We start from the raw sequence: 19796 nt of genomic DNA, 5'->3' as shown, positions 1-19796 counted from the left end.
TAAAAATGCTCCCATTTCGCATTTATCATTCATGCCTAATTGGCCCAATGCGTCCGTTCGGAGTATCCATTTGGATTCTCTCCTTAGGAGTTCCTGGTTTTTATCCTTACACTTCCCAGTATGTTCTACCTTTTCTATTGCGCTAAACCTAAATGGGATTGGTTCATCTGCATGGCATTCTTTAATATGAGTTATGAATATAGTAGCCCACATTCCTGTGGTGAGGGACCTAACATGCTCATGAATCCTATGGAATAATGGTCTAATCGTCTTGCCAATGTAGAACCTGCCACATTTGCAAACTAGGGTATACACGACGTAACTAGTTTTGCAAGTAAAAAACTGCTTAATATGCACGTCGTGTCCCCCTAAATTCACAAACCTGGCTTTGGCATCGTACTTACAATAAGAGCACGTTGAGCAGGTAAAATTCCCAATCGGACGACTATCACTAAGCCAGTTAGTTTTCAGTTTTTTTTCCCTTTCATATTTTTTTATTGTATCATGTACCATTCTGTTCTTTTTAAATGTAATTATCGGTGGATTCTCTACTGCCCCTTTTAAATTTGTGTCTTGTTGGAGCATATACCAATGGGTATTTATTGCTTTTTTAATCAGATGGTTCATTGGGGTGTTCCTAAAGGAAAAGACTGTTCTCTCACTTCTCAGTTTCTTTTTGTTTTAACAAGTTGTTCTCTAGGGACTTTATCTATCCTCTCCTTTGCTGTTTTTAGTACCCTCGGTGGATAGCCTCTCCTAAGCAGCCGTCTCTCCAGTTCTTCAGCTTGTCGCTCAAACAAGACTGGGTCATTATTACTCCTCTTCAGACGGGTAAGTTGCTGAAGGGAATCGCATTTTTAGTATGCACTGGGTGGGAGGATCCTTAGTGCAGAATGGAGTTCTTGGATGTAGGCTTCCTATAGCCTGTTGTAACAATGCTATTATTTACTATTTTAATTTTTACATCCAAGAACTCCAGACTGTCACCCCCAAATACGCTGGTAAACATCATGTTAACTTGATTAGACTCATTTAGGTACTGTACAAAACCATAGAATTCCTCCTTCGTTCCGTCCCAGAAGACAAACATGTCATCCACGAAACGGAGGAGGTTCTTAATGTGGCCCACAAAAGGATTAGAACCTGTGAAAATGTGTTGTCTCTCAAAAATGGCCAGGAACAGGTTAGCGAACGAGCACGACACCGGAGTGCCCATGGCCGAACCCGTTCGCTGCCTGTACCACTGGCCGTCATAATGGAATGCATTATTATGCAAAATCAAATCCAGGGATTCGGCTACAAACTCTATGAAAGCCGAGGACTTCTCTGTACATTCAAGGAATTCCTTCACTGCCCATATACCCGCATCCTGTGGGATGCGGGTAAATAGACTTTCTACGTCTATAGACGCCAATTTGTATCACTCCTGCCACCTAAAATCTTTTAAGGCAGCAATGAGGTCGCCCGTGTCGCGGACATATGTAGGAGTGTATTTTAACAATGGGGACACCAACCAGTCGATGTAGCTGGACAGATGCTCCATCGGCAAGGCAACGCAATTGCAACGGCAAGGCAACAATCTGTGTATGCAATCAGCCATTGCAAGCTCATAGATCCCTATAGGAGCTATGAGCTCGCAAAAAAAAAGTTAACCCTTTCAGGTATTCAATTCTGAATTAAAGTTTAAATCACCCGGCATTTCTTAGTAACAAAATAAAACAGTGTAAATAAAAATAAACATATGTGGTATCACCGCGTGCGGAAATGTCCGAATTATAAAAATATACCGCTTTTAAAACCGCACGTTCAATGGCGTACGTGCAAAAAAATTCCAAATTCCAAAATAGGGCATTTTTGATCACTTTGAATAAAAAGTGATCAAAAAGTCTGATCAGAACAAAAAGGGTACTGCTAAAAACTTGAGATCACGGCGCAAAAAATTAGCCCTCATAGCGCCCCGAACACAGAAAAATAAAAAAGTTATAGGGCTCAGAAAATTACAATTTTAAATGTATAAATTTTCTTACATGTATTTATGATTTTTTTCTGAAGTAATACAAAATCAAACCTATATAAGTAGGGTATCATTTTAACCGTATGGACCTACAGAATAAAGATAAGGTGTCATTTTTACCGAAAAATGTACTGCATAGAAATAGAAGCCCCCAAGATTTACAAAATGGCATTTTTTCTTCAAGTTTGTCGCACAATTAATTTTTTCTCTGTTTCGCCGTGGATTTTTCGGTAAAATGACTAATGTCACTGTAACGTAGAATTGGTGGTGCAAAAAATAAGCCATAATACAGATTTATTTTTAGGTGCAAAATTGAAAGGGTTATGATTTTTTAAAGGCAAGGAGGTAAAAACGAAAATGCAAAAACGTGAAATCGCTCAGTCCTTAAGGGGTTAAGGGTGAGCTCTGGCACGCGCGCTGGGGCTGTGAGGACGCGGAGAGTCGGGAGGTGAGTGACGGGCTGGGATTCACATGCGGGACATGTGAATCCCAACCTCGCCGTCAGCGGGGACATGAGCAAGGAGCGCTCACGGCCAGCGTGTCCAGGCGTTACAGTAAGGAGTTGGTATGTTCTCTCCGTGTTTTCGTGAGTTTCCTCTGGTACTGTGGTTTTCTCATACACTCCAAAAACATACAGATAGGTCAATTTGGAATTTAGATTGTAAGCCCCAAAAGGGACAGGGGCCAATTTGAGTCATGACAGTTTCTGTAGGGCACTGTGAAATATGTTGATGCTATATATGTATAAAGGTATTATTATGTGCTACATAACTTCCCCCTAGGACCTACAAAGGCTGCAGACCAAGCCTAGTACCAAATGGCTGCCAGGCTACAACTCTCACCCCTCAGTAGGCATTGCAACTAGAAAAGTAAGTAGAGACCTATTGGGAGCCAACCAGTTATTATCCACTTCAGAGGAAAGAAAGACAAGGGTTAGTGACACAGCTTGGACTACAGCAAAGACTGAAAGCCCCAGATACTCTAACATACACATCACCTCAAAATGGTAACCTCTAATGTAATTTTTGACACAGTGTGGGCTTTACATCTCTCTCTGTATATATCTCATGAGAAACTACAAGTGGTGCATAAGGAGTGAAGGCTAGCCCATCTTGTATAATTCCATTAACTCAGAGTGCACATGCTGACCTCTGTCCACCTTAAAAAGCATCTGCCATGTGCACATGGGCATCAGAATTGGACCATGGAGCAATAGAAGACGGTAGATTGATCTGGTGAATCAAGTTTTCTTTTACATTCTGTGGACATCCAGTTGCCATGTGTCTTACTTACCTGGGGAAGAGATGGAATCATCACTAAGGGATGAGTCAATGTGATACTCAGGTGGAAAAAATATTTTTCAAATCAACTGGTGCTAGAAAGTTAAACAGATTTGTGAATTGCTTCTATTTAAAAATCTTAATCCTTCCAGTACTTATCAGCTGCTGTATGCTCCAGAGGAAGTTGTGAAGTTATTTTCGGTATGACCACAGTGTTCTCTGCTGACTCCTCTGTCTGTGTCAACAACTGTCCAGAGCAGTAGAGGTTTGCTGTGGGGATTTATAGCTAAAATAGACAGAGGTGTCAGAAGAGAGCACTGTGATCAGACAGAAAGGAAATTAAAAAAGAAAAAAACTTCCTGTGGAGCATACAGCAGCTGATAAGTACTGGAAGAAATAATATTTTTTAATAGAAGAAATTTACAAATCTGTTTAGCTTTCTGGCACCAGTTGATAAAAAAAAAATGTTTTCGAGTGGAGTACCCCTTTAATGAAGCACAGTGGAACACCACCAGCAGATGACATGGCTCCCCAAATTATAGTAATTGGGAGGGGGGGGGGGCTTTGGGGTTTTCATGAGCTGTAAGCCAAAATCATCACAATTATGGCAAATCACAGCTTGAACTATCTTGCTTTGCATGTAATGAATCTCTCTCATATATTAGTTTCACCTTTTAAGTTGCATTACTGAAATGAATGAACTTTGCACGATATTCTAATTTTTTCGTGTTTCACCTGTGTATAACTTATTCAGGAATGGTTTGAGGAGCATAAAAAACAGAGTTCAATGCCTTGGCTTCCGAATTTCTTAGATCTGAGTCTGATCAAGCATCTGTGGGATGTACTGAAAAACAAGTCTGATACGTGAAGGCTACACCTCCCAACTTACAGGACTTCAAGTTATTGTTTTAGGTAACCTTTCAGGATAAGTTGTCATGTGTATGTGGCAATTAGTTTTAAGGATGATTATGCAGCAGGTAAGCTGAGGGTTATAGCCTTTTACCTGATATGGCACGGTGGTGTAGCTAACCAAGTGTCCCCTGTGACCCAATCACAACCTTTTGTCAAGGAAGCTATATCAATATGCAGAGTGCAGAAATGAGACCTGTGGACACTGGTCACTGGTCACTATGGGGGAGATTTATCAAAACCTGTGCAGAGGAAGAGTGGTGCAGTTGCCCATAGCAACCAATCAGCTCGCTTCTTTCATTTTTAAAGAGGCCTGTGAAAAATGAAAGAAGGGATCTGATTGGTTGCTATGGGCAACTGCACCACTCTTCATCTGCACAGGTTTTGATAAATCTCCAACTATGTCTTTATATGTTGCTTTTTAGCAAGTTTATTGAATTTAGCCATCTCTTTGTTGCTTTTTAGCATGTGTACTTGTAATATCTAATGCAGATGTTCACAGGTTCTCAAGTTTTCTGTCCAAAATTACTGAAACTACTGATGAGGACATTCACAGATTGGCTTACTGGGGTGTACTATGTAGACTTTTTTTTACTCACACAACTGTGATTCTGAGACACAGTTCAAGGAAGTCTTCCTGACATGGTAGTCAAGCAGCACTAACTCCATCCATAGCCCGACAAAGAGATAAGTGTATTGCAAAGAAATCCTTGTTCAGCCTTCTTCTCTCTGGCATAGATGATGTTCTCCCTTTCGGAGATGAAAAAACTTGTAGAACTATATCCTAACAGCATGGACAGGAGCAGTGACTTGGTTGTAGATAGGTTTTTACTTATTGGCCAAGCAATAGCAGAGCAAGGATATACACATGTGGTACTGTCTGAATATAGACTTCAACTGTTTCGGTCCAACAGGTTTAGGTCCACCCTTCTCCTGGGATAGAAAGGTTGGAGTACAGACTTCTTTTGCAACCAATGGTTGGGAGAATCATGTGACCAAAGCATTATTCTTCTGTGTACAGTAAATGCAGAAATATTAATCCTTTACACATTTAATTCCTTAGTGTGTGTGATAAATAAGGTTTAGTTCACATAGACACATTTGCATTAACTCTCTAGTACATTATACACATTTTATACAATCTTAAAACCTTTGACAACTTTCCTAGGATGGCAGCTGGACACTGTAGGATTAGCACTGTTTTTGGCCACTATATAACTTGTATATACATAATCAGTTATGATGTATCATATATACTGCACATGCATCCTGCTCCTGTACATCACACCCTAAGGATTAGCAGCAGCATGGAGGACTTTATATAGCATTAGTGAATAATGTCAGCTGTGAATCCAACACTGAGATACAATACTCACTACAAGCTTATGCAGTTTCTCTGTGTGCCTCTGTCTCTCTTCAGCCTCCTCCCTCTCTTCTCCAAGCCCCTCTCTATAGATGTAAAGAGTACTTGTCATCAAACCATATTTTCTAAACTCAGATTATATTCCCTAGCTACTCCTAACACTCTTCATAGAAACATAGAATGTGTCCACAGATAAGAACCATTAGGCCCATCTAGTCTGCCCAATAATCTGAAGCCTATCAATAGTCCCCGGCTCTATTGTTACGCCGAGCGCTCCGGGTCCCCGCTCCTCCCCGGAGCGCTCGCTACACTCTCCTCACTGCAGCGCTCCGGTCAGATCCACTGACCCGGGGCGCTGCGATACCGCCTCCAGCCGGGATGCGATTCGCGATGCGGGTAGCGCCCGCTCGCGATGCGCACCCCGGCTCCCGTACCTGACTCGCTCCCCGTCGGTCCTGTCCCGGCGCGCGCGGCCCCGCTCCTTAGGGCGCGCGCGCGCCGGGTCTTTGCGATTTAAAGGGCCACTGCGCCGCTGATTGGCGCAGTGGTTCCAATTAGTCTGATCACCTGTGCACTTCCCTATATCACCTCACTTCCCCTGCACTTCCTTGCCGGATCTTGTTGCCATTGTGCCAGTGAAAGCGTTTCCTTGTGTGTTCCTAGCCTGTGTTCCAGACCTCCTGCCGTTGCCCCTGACTACGATCCTTGCTGCCTGCCCCGACCTTCTGCTACGTCCGACCTTGCTTCTGTCTACTCCCTTGTACCGCGCCTATCTTCAGCAGCCAGAGAGATGAGCCGTTGCTAGTGGATACGACCTGGTCACTACCGCCGCAGCAAGACCATCCCGCTTTGCGGCGGGCTCTGGTGAAAACCAGTAGTGACTTAGAACCGGTCCACTAGCACGGTCCTCGCCATCCCTCTCTGGCACAGAGGATCCACCTCCTGCCAGCCGGCATCGTGACAGTAGATCCGGCCATGGATCCCGCTGAAGTTCCTCTGCCAGTTGTCGCTGACCTCACCACGGTGGTCGCCCAGCAGTCACAACAGATAGCGCAACAAGGCCAACAGCTGTCTCAACTGACCGTTATGCTACAGCAGTTACTACCACAGCTTCAGCAATCATCTCCTCCGCCAGCTCCTGCACCTCCTCCGCAGCGAGTGGCCGCTTCTGGTTTACGCCTATCCTTGCCGGATAAATTTGATGGGGACTCTAAGTTTTGCCGTGGCTTTCTTTCCCAATGCTCCCTGCACTTGGAGATGATGTCGGACCAGTTTCCCACTGAAAGGTCTAAGGTGGCTTTCGTAGTCAGCCTTCTGTCTGGAAAAGCCCTGTCTTGGGCCACACCGCTCTGGGACCGCAATGACCCCGTCACTGCCTCTGTACACTCCTTCTTCTCGGAAATCCGAAGTGTCTTTGAGGAACCTGCCCGAGCCTCTTCTGCTGAGACTGCCCTGTTGAACCTGGTCCAGGGTAATTCTTCCGTTGGCGAGTATGCCGTACAATTCCGTACTCTTGCTTCAGAATTATCCTGGAATAATGAGGCCCTCTGCGCGACCTTTAAAAAAGGCCTATCCAGCAACATTAAAGATGTTCTGGCCGCACGAGAAATCCCTGCTAATCTACATGAACTCATTCACCTAGCCACTCGCATTGACATGCGTTTTTCCGAAAGGCGTCAGGAGCTCCGCCAGGATATGGACTCTGTTCGCACGAGGCGTTTCTTCTCCTCGGCTCCTCTCTCCTCTGGTCCCCTGCAATCCGTTCCTGTGCCTCCCGCCGTGGAGGCTATGCAGGTCGACCGGTCTCGCCTGACACCTCAAGAGAGGACACGACGCCGCATGGAGAACCTCTGCCTGTACTGTGCTAGTACCGAACACTTCCTGAAGGATTGTCCTATCCGTCCTCCCCGCCTGGAAAGACGTACGCTGACTCCGCACAAAGGTGAGACAGTCCTTGATGTCTACTCTGCTTCTCCACGTCTTACTGTGCCTGTGCGGATGTCTGCCTCTGCCTTCTCCTTCTCTACTATGGCCTTCTTGGACTCCGGATCTGCAGGAAATTTTATTTTGGCCTCTCTCGTCAACAGGTTCAACATCCCAGTGACCAGTCTCGCCAGACCCCTCTACATCAATTGTGTAAACAATGAAAGATTGGACTGTACCATACGTTTCCGCACGGAGCCCCTTCTAATGTGCATCGGATCTCACCACGAGAGGATTGAACTTTTGGTCCTCCCCAATTGCACTTCTGAAATTCTCCTTGGACTTCCCTGGCTTCAACTTCATTCCCCAACCCTGGATTGGTCCACTGGGGAGATCAAGAGTTGGGGGCCCTCTTGTTCCAAGGACTGCCTAAAACCGGTTCCCAGTAACCCTTGCCGTGACTCTGTGGTTCCTCCTGTGACCGGTCTCCCTAAGGCCTATATGGACTTTGCGGATGTTTTTTGCAAAAAACAAGCTGAGACTCTACCTCCTCACAGGCCTTATGATTGTCCTATCGACCTCCTCCCGGGCACTACTCCACCCCGGGGCAGAATTTATCCTCTATCCGCCCCAGAGACTCTTGCCATGTCTGAATACGTCCAGGAAAATTTAAAAAAGGGCTTTATCCGTAAATCCTCCTCTCCTGCCGGAGCCGTATTTTTCTTTGTGTCCAAAAAAGATGGCTCCCTACGTCCTTGCATTGACTACCGCGGTCTTAATAAAATCACGGTTAAGAACCGCTACCCCCTACCCCTCATCTCTGAACTCTTTGATCGCCTCCAAGGTGCCCACATCTTTACCAAACTGGACTTAAGAGGTGCTTATAATCTCATCCGCATCAGAGAGGGGGATGAGTGGAAAACGGCATTTAACACCAGAGATGGACACTTTGAGTATCTGGTCATGCCCTTTGGCCTGTGCAACGCCCCTGCCGTCTTCCAAGACTTTGTTAATGAAATTTTTCGTGATCTTTTATACTCCTGTGTTGTTGTATATCTGGACGATATCCTGATTTTTTCTGCCAATCTAGAAGAACACCGCCAGCATGTCCGTATGGTTCTTCAGAGACTTCGTGACAATCAACTCTATGCCAAAATAGAGAAATGTCTGTTTGAATGCCAATCTCTTCCTTTCCTAGGATACTTGGTCTCTGGCCAGGGACTACAAATGGATCCAGACAAACTCTCTGCCGTCTTAGATTGGCCACGCCCCTCCGGACTCCGTGCTATTCAACGCTTTTTGGGGTTCGCCAATTATTACAGGCAATTTATTCCACATTTTTCTACCATTGTGGCTCCTATCGTGGCTTTAACCAAAAAAAATGCCGATCCCAAGTCTTGGCCTCCTCAAGCGGAAGACGCCTTTAAACGGCTCAAGTCTGCCTTTTCTTCGGCTCCCGTGCTCTCCAGACCTGACCCTTCCAAACCCTTCCTATTGGAGGTTGATGCCTCCTCAGTGGGAGCTGGAGCTGTCCTTCTACAAAAAAATTCTTCCGGGCATGCTGTTACTTGTGGTTTTTTTTCTAGGACCTTCTCTCCGGCGGAGAGGAACTACTCCATCGGGGATCGAGAGCTTCTAGCCATTAAATTAGCACTTGAGGAATGGAGGCATCTGCTGGAGGGATCAAGATTTCCAGTTATTATTTACACCGATCACAAGAACCTCTCCTACCTCCAGTCTGCCCAACGGCTGAATCCTCGCCAGGCCAGGTGGTCTCTGTTCTTTGCCCGATTTAATTTTGAAATTCACTTTCGGCCTGCCGATAAGAACATTAGGGCCGATGCTCTCTCTCGTTCCTCGGATGCTTCTGAAGTTGAACTCTCTCCGCAACACATCATTCCTCCTGACTGCCTGATTTCCACTTCTCCAGCCTCCATCAGGCAAACTCCTCCAGGAAAGACCTTTGTTTCTCCACGCCAACGCCTCGGAATCCTCAAATGTGGTCACTCCTCCCATCTCGCAGGTCATGCAGGCATCAAGAAATCTGTGCAACTCATCTCTCGCTTCTATTGGTGGCCGACTCTGGAGACGGATGTTGTGGACTTTGTGCGAGCCTGCACTATCTGTGCCCGGGATAAGACTCCTCGCCAGAAGCCCGCTGGTTTTCTTCATCCTCTGCCTGTCCCCGAACAGCCTTGGTCTCTGATTGGTATGGATTTTATTACTGATTTACCCCCTTCCCGTGGCAACACTGTTATTTGGGTGGTCGTTGATCGATTCTCCAAAATGGCACATTTCATCCCTCTTCCTGGTCTTCCTTCAGCGCCTCAGTTGGCTAAACAATTTTTTGTACACATTTTTCGTCTTCACGGGTTGCCTACGCAGATCGTCTCGGATAGAGGTGTCCAATTCGTGTCTAAATTCTGGAGGGCTCTCTGTAAACAACTCAAGATTAAATTAAATTTTTCTTCTGCATATCATCCTCAATCCAATGGACAAGTAGAAAGAGTTAACCAGGTCTTGGGTGATTATTTACGACATTTTGTTTCCTCCCGCCAGGATGACTGGGCAGATCTTCTTCCATGGGCCGAATTCTCGTATAACTTCAGAGTCTCTGAATCTTCCTCCAAATCCCCATTTTTCGTGGTGTACGGCCGTCACCCTCTTCCCCCCCTCCCTACCCCGTTGCCCTCTGGTCTGCCCGCTGTGGATGAAATTTCTCGTGACCTTTCCATCATATGGAGAGAGACCCAAAATTCTCTCTTACAGGCTTCATCACGCATGAAGAAGTTCGCGGATAAGAAAAGAAGAGCTCCTCCCATTTTTTCCCCTGGAGACAAGGTATGGCTCTCCGCTAAATATGTCCGCTTCCGTGTCCCTAGCTACAAGTTGGGACCACGCTATCTTGGTCCTTTCAAAATTTTGTGCCAGATTAATCCTGTCTCTTACAAACTTCTTCTTCCTCCTTCTCTTCGTATTCCTAATGCCTTTCACGTTTCTCTTCTTAAACCACTTATCATCAACCGTTTCTCTCCCAAATCTGTTCCTCCCACTCCTGTTTCCGGCTCCTCGGACATCTTCTCCGTCAAAGAAATTCTGGCATCCAAAAAGGTTAGAGGGAAAACCTTTTTTTTAGTGGATTGGGAGGGTTGTGGTCCAGAAGAGAGATCCTGGGAACCTGAGGACAATATCCTAGACAAAAGTCTGCTCCTCAGGTTCTCAGGCTCTAAGAAGAGGGGGAGACCCAAGGGGGGGGGGGTACTGTTACGCCGAGCGCTCCGGGTCCCCGCTCCTCCCCGGAGCGCTCGCTACACTCTCCTCACTGCAGCGCTCCGGTCAGATCCACTGACCCGGGGCGCTGCGATACCGCCTCCAGCCGGGATGCGATTCGCGATGCGGGTAGCGCCCGCTCGCGATGCGCACCCCGGCTCCCGTACCTGACTCGCTCCCCGTCGGTCCTGTCCCGGCGCGCGCGGCCCCGCTCCTTAGGGCGCGCGCGCGCCGGGTCTTTGCGATTTAAAGGGCCACTGCGCCGCTGATTGGCGCAGTGGTTCCAATTAGTCTGATCACCTGTGCACTTCCCTATATCACCTCACTTCCCCTGCACTTCCTTGCCGGATCTTGTTGCCATTGTGCCAGTGAAAGCGTTTCCTTGTGTGTTCCTAGCCTGTGTTCCAGACCTCCTGCCGTTGCCCCTGACTACGATCCTTGCTGCCTGCCCCGACCTTCTGCTACGTCCGACCTTGCTTCTGTCTACTCCCTTGTACCGCGCCTATCTTCAGCAGCCAGAGAGGTGAGCCGTTGCTAGTGGATACGACCTGGTCACTACCGCCGCAGCAAGACCATCCCGCTTTGCGGCGGGCTCTGGTGAAAACCAGTAGTGACTTAGAACCGGTCCACTAGCACGGTCCTCGCCATCCCTCTCTGGCACAGAGGATCCACCTCCTGCCAGCCGGCATCGTGACATCTATCTTATATGAAGGATAGCCTTATGCTTATCCAATGCCTGCTTAAACTCCTTCACTGTATTTGCAGTGACCACTTCTGCAGGAAGGCTATTCAATGCATCCACTACTCTCTGAGTAAAGTGATACTTCCTAATATTACTTTTAAACCTTTGCTCCTCTAATTTAAAACTATGTCCTCTTGTGGTAGTTTTTCTTCTTTTAAATATCCTCTCCTCCTTTACCGTGTTGATTCCCTTTATGTATTTAAAACTTTCTATCATATCCCCTCTGTCTCTTCTTTCTTCTATACATGTTAAGGTCCTTTAATGTTTCCTGGTAATTTTAATCCTGCAATCCATGTACTAGTTTAGTAGCTCTTCTCTGAACTCTCTCTAGAGTATCTATATCCTTCTGGAGATACGGCCTCCAGTACTGCGCACAATACTCCAAGTGAGGCCTCACTAGTGTTCTGTACAGCGACATGAGCACTTCTCTCTTTCTACTGCTTATACCTCTCCCTATACATCCAAGCATTCTGCTAGCATTTCCTGCTGCTCTATTACATTGTCTTCCTACCTTTAAGTCTTCTGAAATAATTACTCCTAAATCCCTCTTCTCAGATACTGAGGTCAGGACTGTGACAAATATTTTATATTCCGCCTGAGGGTTTTTACATCCCAGGTGCATTATCTTGCACTTATCCACATTAAATTTCAATTGCCAGAGTTCTGTCCATTCTTCTAGTTTGCCTAAATCCTTTTACATTTGGGGTATCCCTCCAGGAATATCAACCCGGTTACATATCTTTGTGTCATCAGCAAAAAGACCAAAACCGAACTATCGAGACATTTTGCAATATCACTAATGAAGATATTAACCCCTTAAGGACGGAGCCCATTTTCACCTCTAGGACGAAGCCCTTTTTTGCAAATCTGACCACTGTCACTTTAAACATTAATAACTCTGGAATGCTTTTAGTTATCATTCTGATTCTGAGATAGTTTTTTCGTGACATATTCTACTTTAACATAGTGGTAAATTTTTGTGGTAACTTGCATCCTTTCTTGGTGAAAAATCCAAAAATTTGATGAAAAAATTTAAAATTTTGCATTTTTCTAACTTTGAAGCTCTCTGCTTGTAAGGAAAATGGATATGTCAAAAAAAATTTTTGGGGGGATTCACATATACAAAACGTCTACTTTATGATTGCATCATAAAATTGACGAGTTTTTACTTTTGGAAGACACCAGAGGGCTTCAAAGTTCAGCAGCAATTTTCCAAATTTTCCCAAAATTTTCAAACTCACAATTTTTCAGGGACCAGTTCAGGTTTGAAGTGGATTTGAAGGGTCTTCATATTAGAAATACCCCATAAATGACCCCATTATAAAAACTGCACCCCCCAAAGTATTCAAAATGACATTCAGTAAATGTTTTAACCCTTTAGGTGTTTCACAGGAAAAGCAGCAAAGTGAAGGAGAAAATTCTAAATCTTCATTTTTTACACTCGCATGTTCTTGTAGACCCAATTTTTGAATTTTTACAAGGGGTAAAAGGAGAAAATGTATACTTATATTTGTAGCCCAATTTCTCTCGAGTAAGCACATACCTCATATGTCTATGTAAAGTGTTCGGCGGGCGCAGTAGAGGGCTCAGAAGCGAAGGAGCGACAAGGGGATTTTAGAGAGTACGTTTTTCGGAAATGGTTTTTGGGGGCATGTCGCATTTAGGAAGCCCCTATGGTGCCAGAACAGCAAAAAAAAAACACATGGCATACCATTTTGGAAACTAGACCCCTTGAGGAACATAACAAGAAATAAAGTGAGCCTTAATACCCCACAGGTGTTTCACGACTTTTGCATATGTAAGAAAAAAAAATTTCACTAGAACGTTAGTTTTCCCCCAAATTTCAAATTTTTTAAATGGTTAATAGCAGAAAAGACCCCCCAAAATTTGTAACCCCATCTCTTCTGAGTATGGAGGTACCCCATAAGTGGACCTGAAGTGCACTGCGGGCGAACTACAATGCTCAGAAGGGAAGGCGTCATATTTGGCTTTTTGAGAGCAAATTTTGCTCGGGGGGGCATGTCGCATTTAGGAAGCCCCTATGGTGCCAGAACAACAAAATAACCCCCACATGGCATACCATTTTGGAAACTAGACCCCTCACAGAATGTAATGAGGGGTACAGTGAGCATTTACCCCCCACTGGTGTCTGACAGATCTTTGGAACAGTGGGCTGTGCAAAATTTTTCATTTTCACGGACCACTGTTCCAAAGATCCGTCAGACACCTGTGGGGTGTAAATTCTCACTGCACCCCTTATTACATTCCATGAGGGGTGTAGTTTTCAAAATGGGGTCACATGTGGGTGTGTTTTTTTTTTTTGCGTTTGTCAGAACCGCTGTAACAATCAGCCACCTCTGTGCAAATCACCTCAAATGTACATGGCGCACTCTCCCTTCTGGGCCTTGTTGTGCGCCCTCAGAGCACTTTGCGCCCACATATGGGGTATCTCCGTACTCGGGAGAAATTGCATTACAAATTTTGGGGGGGTGTTTTTCCCTTTTACCTCTTGTGAAAATGAAAAGTATAGGGCAACACCAGCATGTTAGTGTAAATTTTTTAATTTTTTTACACTAACATGTTGGTGTAGACCCCAACTGTTCCTTTTCATAAGGGGTAAAAGGAGAAAAAGCCCCCCAAAATTTGTTAGGCAATTTCTCCCGAGTACGGGGATACCCCATATGTGACCCTATTCTGTTGCCTTGAAATACGACAGGGCTCCAAAGTGAGAGCGCCATGTGCATTTGAGGCCTGAATTAGGGACTTGCATAGGGGTGGACATAGGGGTATTCTACGCCAATGATTCCCAAACAGGGTGCCTCCAGCTGTTGCTAAACTCCCAGCATGCTTGGACAGTCAATTGCTGTCCAGAAATGCTGGGAGTTTTTGTTTTGCAACAGCTGGAGGCTCCATCTTAGAAACACTGCCATACAATACGTTTTTCATTTTTATTGGGGAGGGGGGTGGTAGGGGGGGCAGTGTACGTGTGTATATGTAGTGTTTTACTCTTTATTTTATGTTAGTGTAGTGTAGTGTTTTTAGGTTACATTCACACTGGCGGCAGATTACACTGAGTCTCCCACTAGGAGTTTGAGCTGTGGCGGAAAATTTGCCGCAGCTCAAATTTGTAGCGGGGAACTCACTGTAATCTGCCGCCAGTGTGAATGTAGCCTGTACATTCACACGGGAGGGGGGTCAAAACTACAACTCCCAGCATGCACTGACAGACCATGCATGCTGGGAGTTGTAGTTTTTCAACAGCTGGAGGCACACTGGCTGGAAAACCTTGAGTTAGGTTCTATGACCTAACTCAGTATTTTCCAACCAGTGTGCCTCCAGCTGTTGCAAAACTGCAACTCCCAGCATGTACTGATTGCGGAAGGGCATGCTGGAAGATGTAGTTATGCAATGGCTGGAGGCACGCAAGTACAACTCCCAGCATGCCAAGACAGCCTTATGCTGTTTCTGAATGCTGGGAGTTGTAGTTTTGCAAGATTTAGAGGGGTTCAAGTTGTAAATCACTGTCCAGTGGTCTCAAAACTGTGGCACTCCAGATGTTGCAAAACTACAACTCGCAGCATGCCCAGACAGCAAACTGCTGTCTGGGCATGCTGAGAGTTGTAGTTTTGCAACATCTGGAGGGCTACAGTTTGAGACCACTTAGTGATCTACAACCTGAACCCCTCTAAATATTGCAAAACTACAAGTCCCAGCATGCCCACACAGCAAACAGCTGTCTGGGCATGCTGGGAGTTGTAGTTTTGCAACATCTTGAGGGCCATGGTTTAGAGACCACTGTAAACTGTGGCCCTCCGGATGTTGCTAGGCAACAACTCACCTAGCAGGACCCGGAAGCCGCCGCCGCTGCCGCACGTGGGGGATCCCCGCATGGAGGATCGCGCTCCGGGATCCAGGTAGGGACCTTCGGCGCTGACCTTCCCTGGACGGTTCCCCCGTTTTGCCCGGACACCGATAGGTGGGCAAAGCGGGGGAACCGAACTTTAACCCCCCCTCCCCCGGTCTACTATCGGTCGGTCGCTCGGCCGACCAATAGCAGGGATAGGAGGGGTGGCACCCCTGCCACCAAACTCCTATCCCTTTACGGGGATCGAGGGTGTCTCGGACACCTATGATCCCTCTTATTTTCCGGGTCACCGAGTCACCAGTGACCCGTATGACCCGGAATCGCGCAGATCGCAGGTCTGAATTGACCTGCGATTTGCGCGCATCGCGGTCATGGGGGGGTCTCAGGACCCCCCTCGGCGATGTGCCGGGATTCCTGCTGTTAGATAACAGCAGTCATCCCAGCCCGATCACCGCTACCGGTGACGCGGCGCTCCCGGAACCCCGCGACGTACATGTACGTCGCCGCACGCCAAGTGACACTTCGCGGCGCCGTACATGTACGTCACTCGTCGTGAAGGGGTTAAACAATATTGGTCCCAGTACAGTTACCTGAGGTCCCCACAGGTAAAAAGGCCTTGCTCTGAATATACTACAACCCTCTGTTGTCTATCACTCAGCCACTGCCTAATCCACTAAACAATATGGGAGTCCAAGCTCAATGACTGCAGTTTATTGATAAGTCTTCTATGTGGGACAGTGTCAAAAGCCTTACTAAAATCTAGATAAGCGATGTCTACTGCACCTCCGCCATCTATTATTTTAGTCACCCAGTCAAAAAAAATCAATAAAATTTGTTTGACATGATCTCTTTGAAGTAAACACATGGTGGGAGATTTATCAAAACCTGTCCAGAGGAAAAGTTGCCCATAGCAACCAATCAGATGGACTCCATGTAATCCGTTCCAGTCTGATAGGGACTTATTTATGACTGATCTCATTTTTGAAAAGTCTGTTTTCCTAAAATCTGAAACTTTTGTTTTTGTGTGGTGTGACTCCTTCACTGTTCTTTATATTAAACCACACTGACTGGTGATCACTAGATCCCAAGCTTTTGCCTACAATAACATCATATACCAAATCCCCATTTGTGAATACCAAATCCAAAATGGCCTCTCTCCGGGTTGGCTCCTCAACCACTTGTTGTAGAGATAATCCCAGAAGGGAATTTAATATATCTGTATTCCTGGCAGAACTAGCTATTTTCGTTTTCCAGTTTATATCCGGAAGATTGAAGTCTCCCATAATGATAACTTCTCCTGTCATTGTCATATTAGCTATTTCCTCAACTAGTAGATCATCTAATTCTTTAACTTGGCCATGTGGTCTATATATCACACCTACACGAGTTACTGTCTGATTACCAAACTGCAACGTAACCCAAACTGACTCTATGTTGGCCTCACTAACTTGTATTAGGTTAGATTTTATGCTATCTTTCACATACAGGGCCACTCCTCCTTTCTTGCCTTCTCTGTCTCTTCTGTATAAAGAGTACCCTGGTATGCATGCACTTCCTGAGCCGAGAGGAGACCAAACTAACTGTTTGACTTGCACAGTGAACAGAACAGAGCCTCCTAGTGGCCATATTTTCAATCAAATTAAAAACATAAAGGTTGAGAATTTTAACAGCAAGTAAATAACAAAGTGTCTTATAATTACATAAGGTGCAATATATTAAAAGTTTAGTTTGGTGGCAGGTTCTCTTTAAAGAAGCTGTAGGAGTAAATGTAACCAAATACTTTACTGAGATAGTAGATCTAGCTAGTAGAGAGAAGTTTTTTTTAAAGTGAATGATAAGTTAAGGGTAAGGAGGAAAAGAGACTGATAAAAGGAGAAATAATTTTTTCTCTGATAAGATATATTGCCATGTTTCTTACATTAGCTTGCACTATTGATTAATGCAAAGTTTTTTGAAATGACAGTGACCGCTTTAAATGATCTGCAGCGAATGTCCTGGTGCCAAATACCACAGGAACACCTTCCAATGTGTGTCTGAGCTGTTTTGGTGATACAAGGAGATAAGACAGATAAAAGAAGAAGTCTAATGCAAAAAAATGTATCCCCTCTCCATGGAGTGTCCGAGCGCTGGGGTCCCCTGCTATCTCCTGTATGGGGCCCTGGCTCTCCCCCCGAAGCAGGGACCGCCACCCCTCTTCATATTTCTCTATGGAAGAGCCAAAGATTGCCGAACGGTTCTTCCCTAGAGTAAGGCCCCTTTCACACTATACATTCTTCCATTTTTAAAGTTCCGTTATGAAAACTTTGAAAATTGGCCATTAAACGTCCGTTACAAAATCCCATTATAGTCTGAGATTTTTTACATTATCCGTTTTAACCCGTTATTAATAACGGGCGTTATTTTGTGAAGGGAGAAGGTAACAGAAGAAATAGTGCATGTACTATTTCTTCCGTTACCTTCTCCTGTCACAAAATCATTATCAAGAACATCATCAGACACTAGAACAAAGTTTCCTATTTGTATGGATTGTACAGAAATGTATGCGCTGTTGGCTAGCGACCACAGATATATAGAATCCATCCCTTTCCTCAGACTTTTTTCCATCATGTCCCACAGTTGGAATAGTCACGTTCATCCTGCAGGATCGCAGAGTTATCCACATTGTCGTGTGTCTCGCAGCATAATGCAGTGCATTGTTTTAGCAGCATTGTGCAGATATATATAATATTTACCTAGGTGTTCTTTCTAAATAAGAACGGGAACACTTCCTTGCAGAGTTACAATGGAACGACTGGCAGAGCTGAGTGTGCCACAGCTGGAACAGCTTCTGGGGCTTGTTTGGTTTTTGCATGTGGGATGCTGCCAGACCCCACCCCTTTCCCTAACTGTGCACTAAAGCTACGTGTACTATCCTCGGGCTCACAGCAGCAGCCACAGACGCCTGCTACCTACCTCCCTGATTCTGACCTGCACCTGTATCCTGGCATAGACTGAAAGCACTGGAGACAGTAGGTAAGGTGCATCTATTCTGCTTCAACTACAAACCACAAGATAATTGGGGTGTTATATAGAGTGACAGCCAGACTCATTGCCATGTGCAGCTATTGTGATCACTTTCACCTACACAAATAGTCGCACTTTGTAAGACGGGGACTGAGAAGAACAAAGCCTTATTACTTAGGAAAGTGATATGTTCTTATGGCATAAACAATAGAATCCTTCATGCGTATGACTCACGTGTGTGTACAGTGTGATTGTATTTAGCTAAAGTCAATACTTTGTGCTAGATGCTTAGAAATGCAAAGTCCATAACTAGAATCATAAGCATGAACATGAATGAAGACATCCAGCACCTAGTGGATTTTCGGACCCTCCATCTATGATCCGTGACAGATTCAGTGGCCGCAAATGCTCAAGTATATCCCTGCTGAGGTTCATGGGATCAACAAGTCATGCCTGGAGGGTCACCAAGTGGTGGGCCCACTATGGTCAGAACATCAGTGGGGGTCCAGACATAGAGTCCCTCCCTTCATTCATAATATCTATATAACAACTACCAAAATCTTATCATATTATAAGGTGATTGTAGAGGCTGGGGTCATTTGTGTTATAGGGGCAATTCTGAGCAGTTGGTAAATTTGGTGTCAAACTATGTGGCCATCTTTGAGGCGTCCATGCTATTTCTTAACTTTATGTCAACCTAAAATAGATCCTTCAGTGTAATCGTTCTCTCATTCTGCTTGCCATATCTGTTTATAGACGTATACATTCTTATATGTCCATGGACATAGCCCTGGCATCCAGGATGAAAACGTCCAAAGTTGACGTAGTTGGATGATCTCAGAACTGGAAAATGGTGTTCATTATAAGTGAAATATTGGAAAGATTTTATGTCCGTTGTGGTGACAGTGACACTGGGACTTAACCTCATCTTGGCAAATATAGATCTTGTAATAACTGATGAGTTGATATAAAGTGATGCTCAGCAGTTTGATTAGCAATGTCTAGAGTCTGTCAAATGCATTCACTTTATTATCTGGGGCTACACGGACACTGTCAACCAGTTCAGCTATTGACTAACATCATTATTATTATCATAATGGTTAATGCTGGCAAGTTCTTCCGTTTAGGAGTAATTTAAAAATATAAGCTCCAATGTAAATTATGTAAGAGGGCATCCTACCTACTGTGTGCTAACTATATTACTCGACATCTTATATAACAAAGGGGAATTAGGCCCCCATAGACACCAGGGTGTAAGAGCGACTTATATTTTTTTACCGCCTCATTATGGGTGTCTAACTGATTCATCAGAACCTCTATATGCCCTTCAATTCTGCTTACTACCATGAGCACTCTCTATGAATATACAGTATATTAGGTATAGCTTTATAAATCAGACTATGATAATATTTGAGTTCATGATTCAT

At 45.0% G+C, this 19796-nt stretch overlaps 1 protein-coding gene across 2 annotated transcripts in view; it reads left to right on the top strand.

Annotated features, from left to right (window-relative positions):
• The first annotated feature begins 707 nt into the window (after positions 1 to 707).
• BHLHA15 (basic helix-loop-helix family member a15) overlaps positions 708 to 19796 on the top strand; it is a 55271-nt gene continuing 36182 nt past the window's right edge. The window contains exon 1 of one of the 2 annotated variants that reach the window (XM_056534904.1): positions 708 to 831. The gene's annotated coding sequence lies outside the window, so the exon portion shown is untranslated. Of the gene's footprint in view, positions 832 to 18259; positions 18379 to 19796 lie in introns of those variants that run through there. The other variant, XM_056534902.1, reaches the window with a different exon arrangement.

The sequence above is a fragment of the Hyla sarda genome, chromosome 8 (assembly GCF_029499605.1).
Source record: "Hyla sarda isolate aHylSar1 chromosome 8, aHylSar1.hap1, whole genome shotgun sequence".
Taxonomy (NCBI): Eukaryota; Metazoa; Chordata; class Amphibia; order Anura; family Hylidae; genus Hyla; species Hyla sarda.
This window is presented reverse-complemented; position numbering and strand designations above follow the sequence as displayed.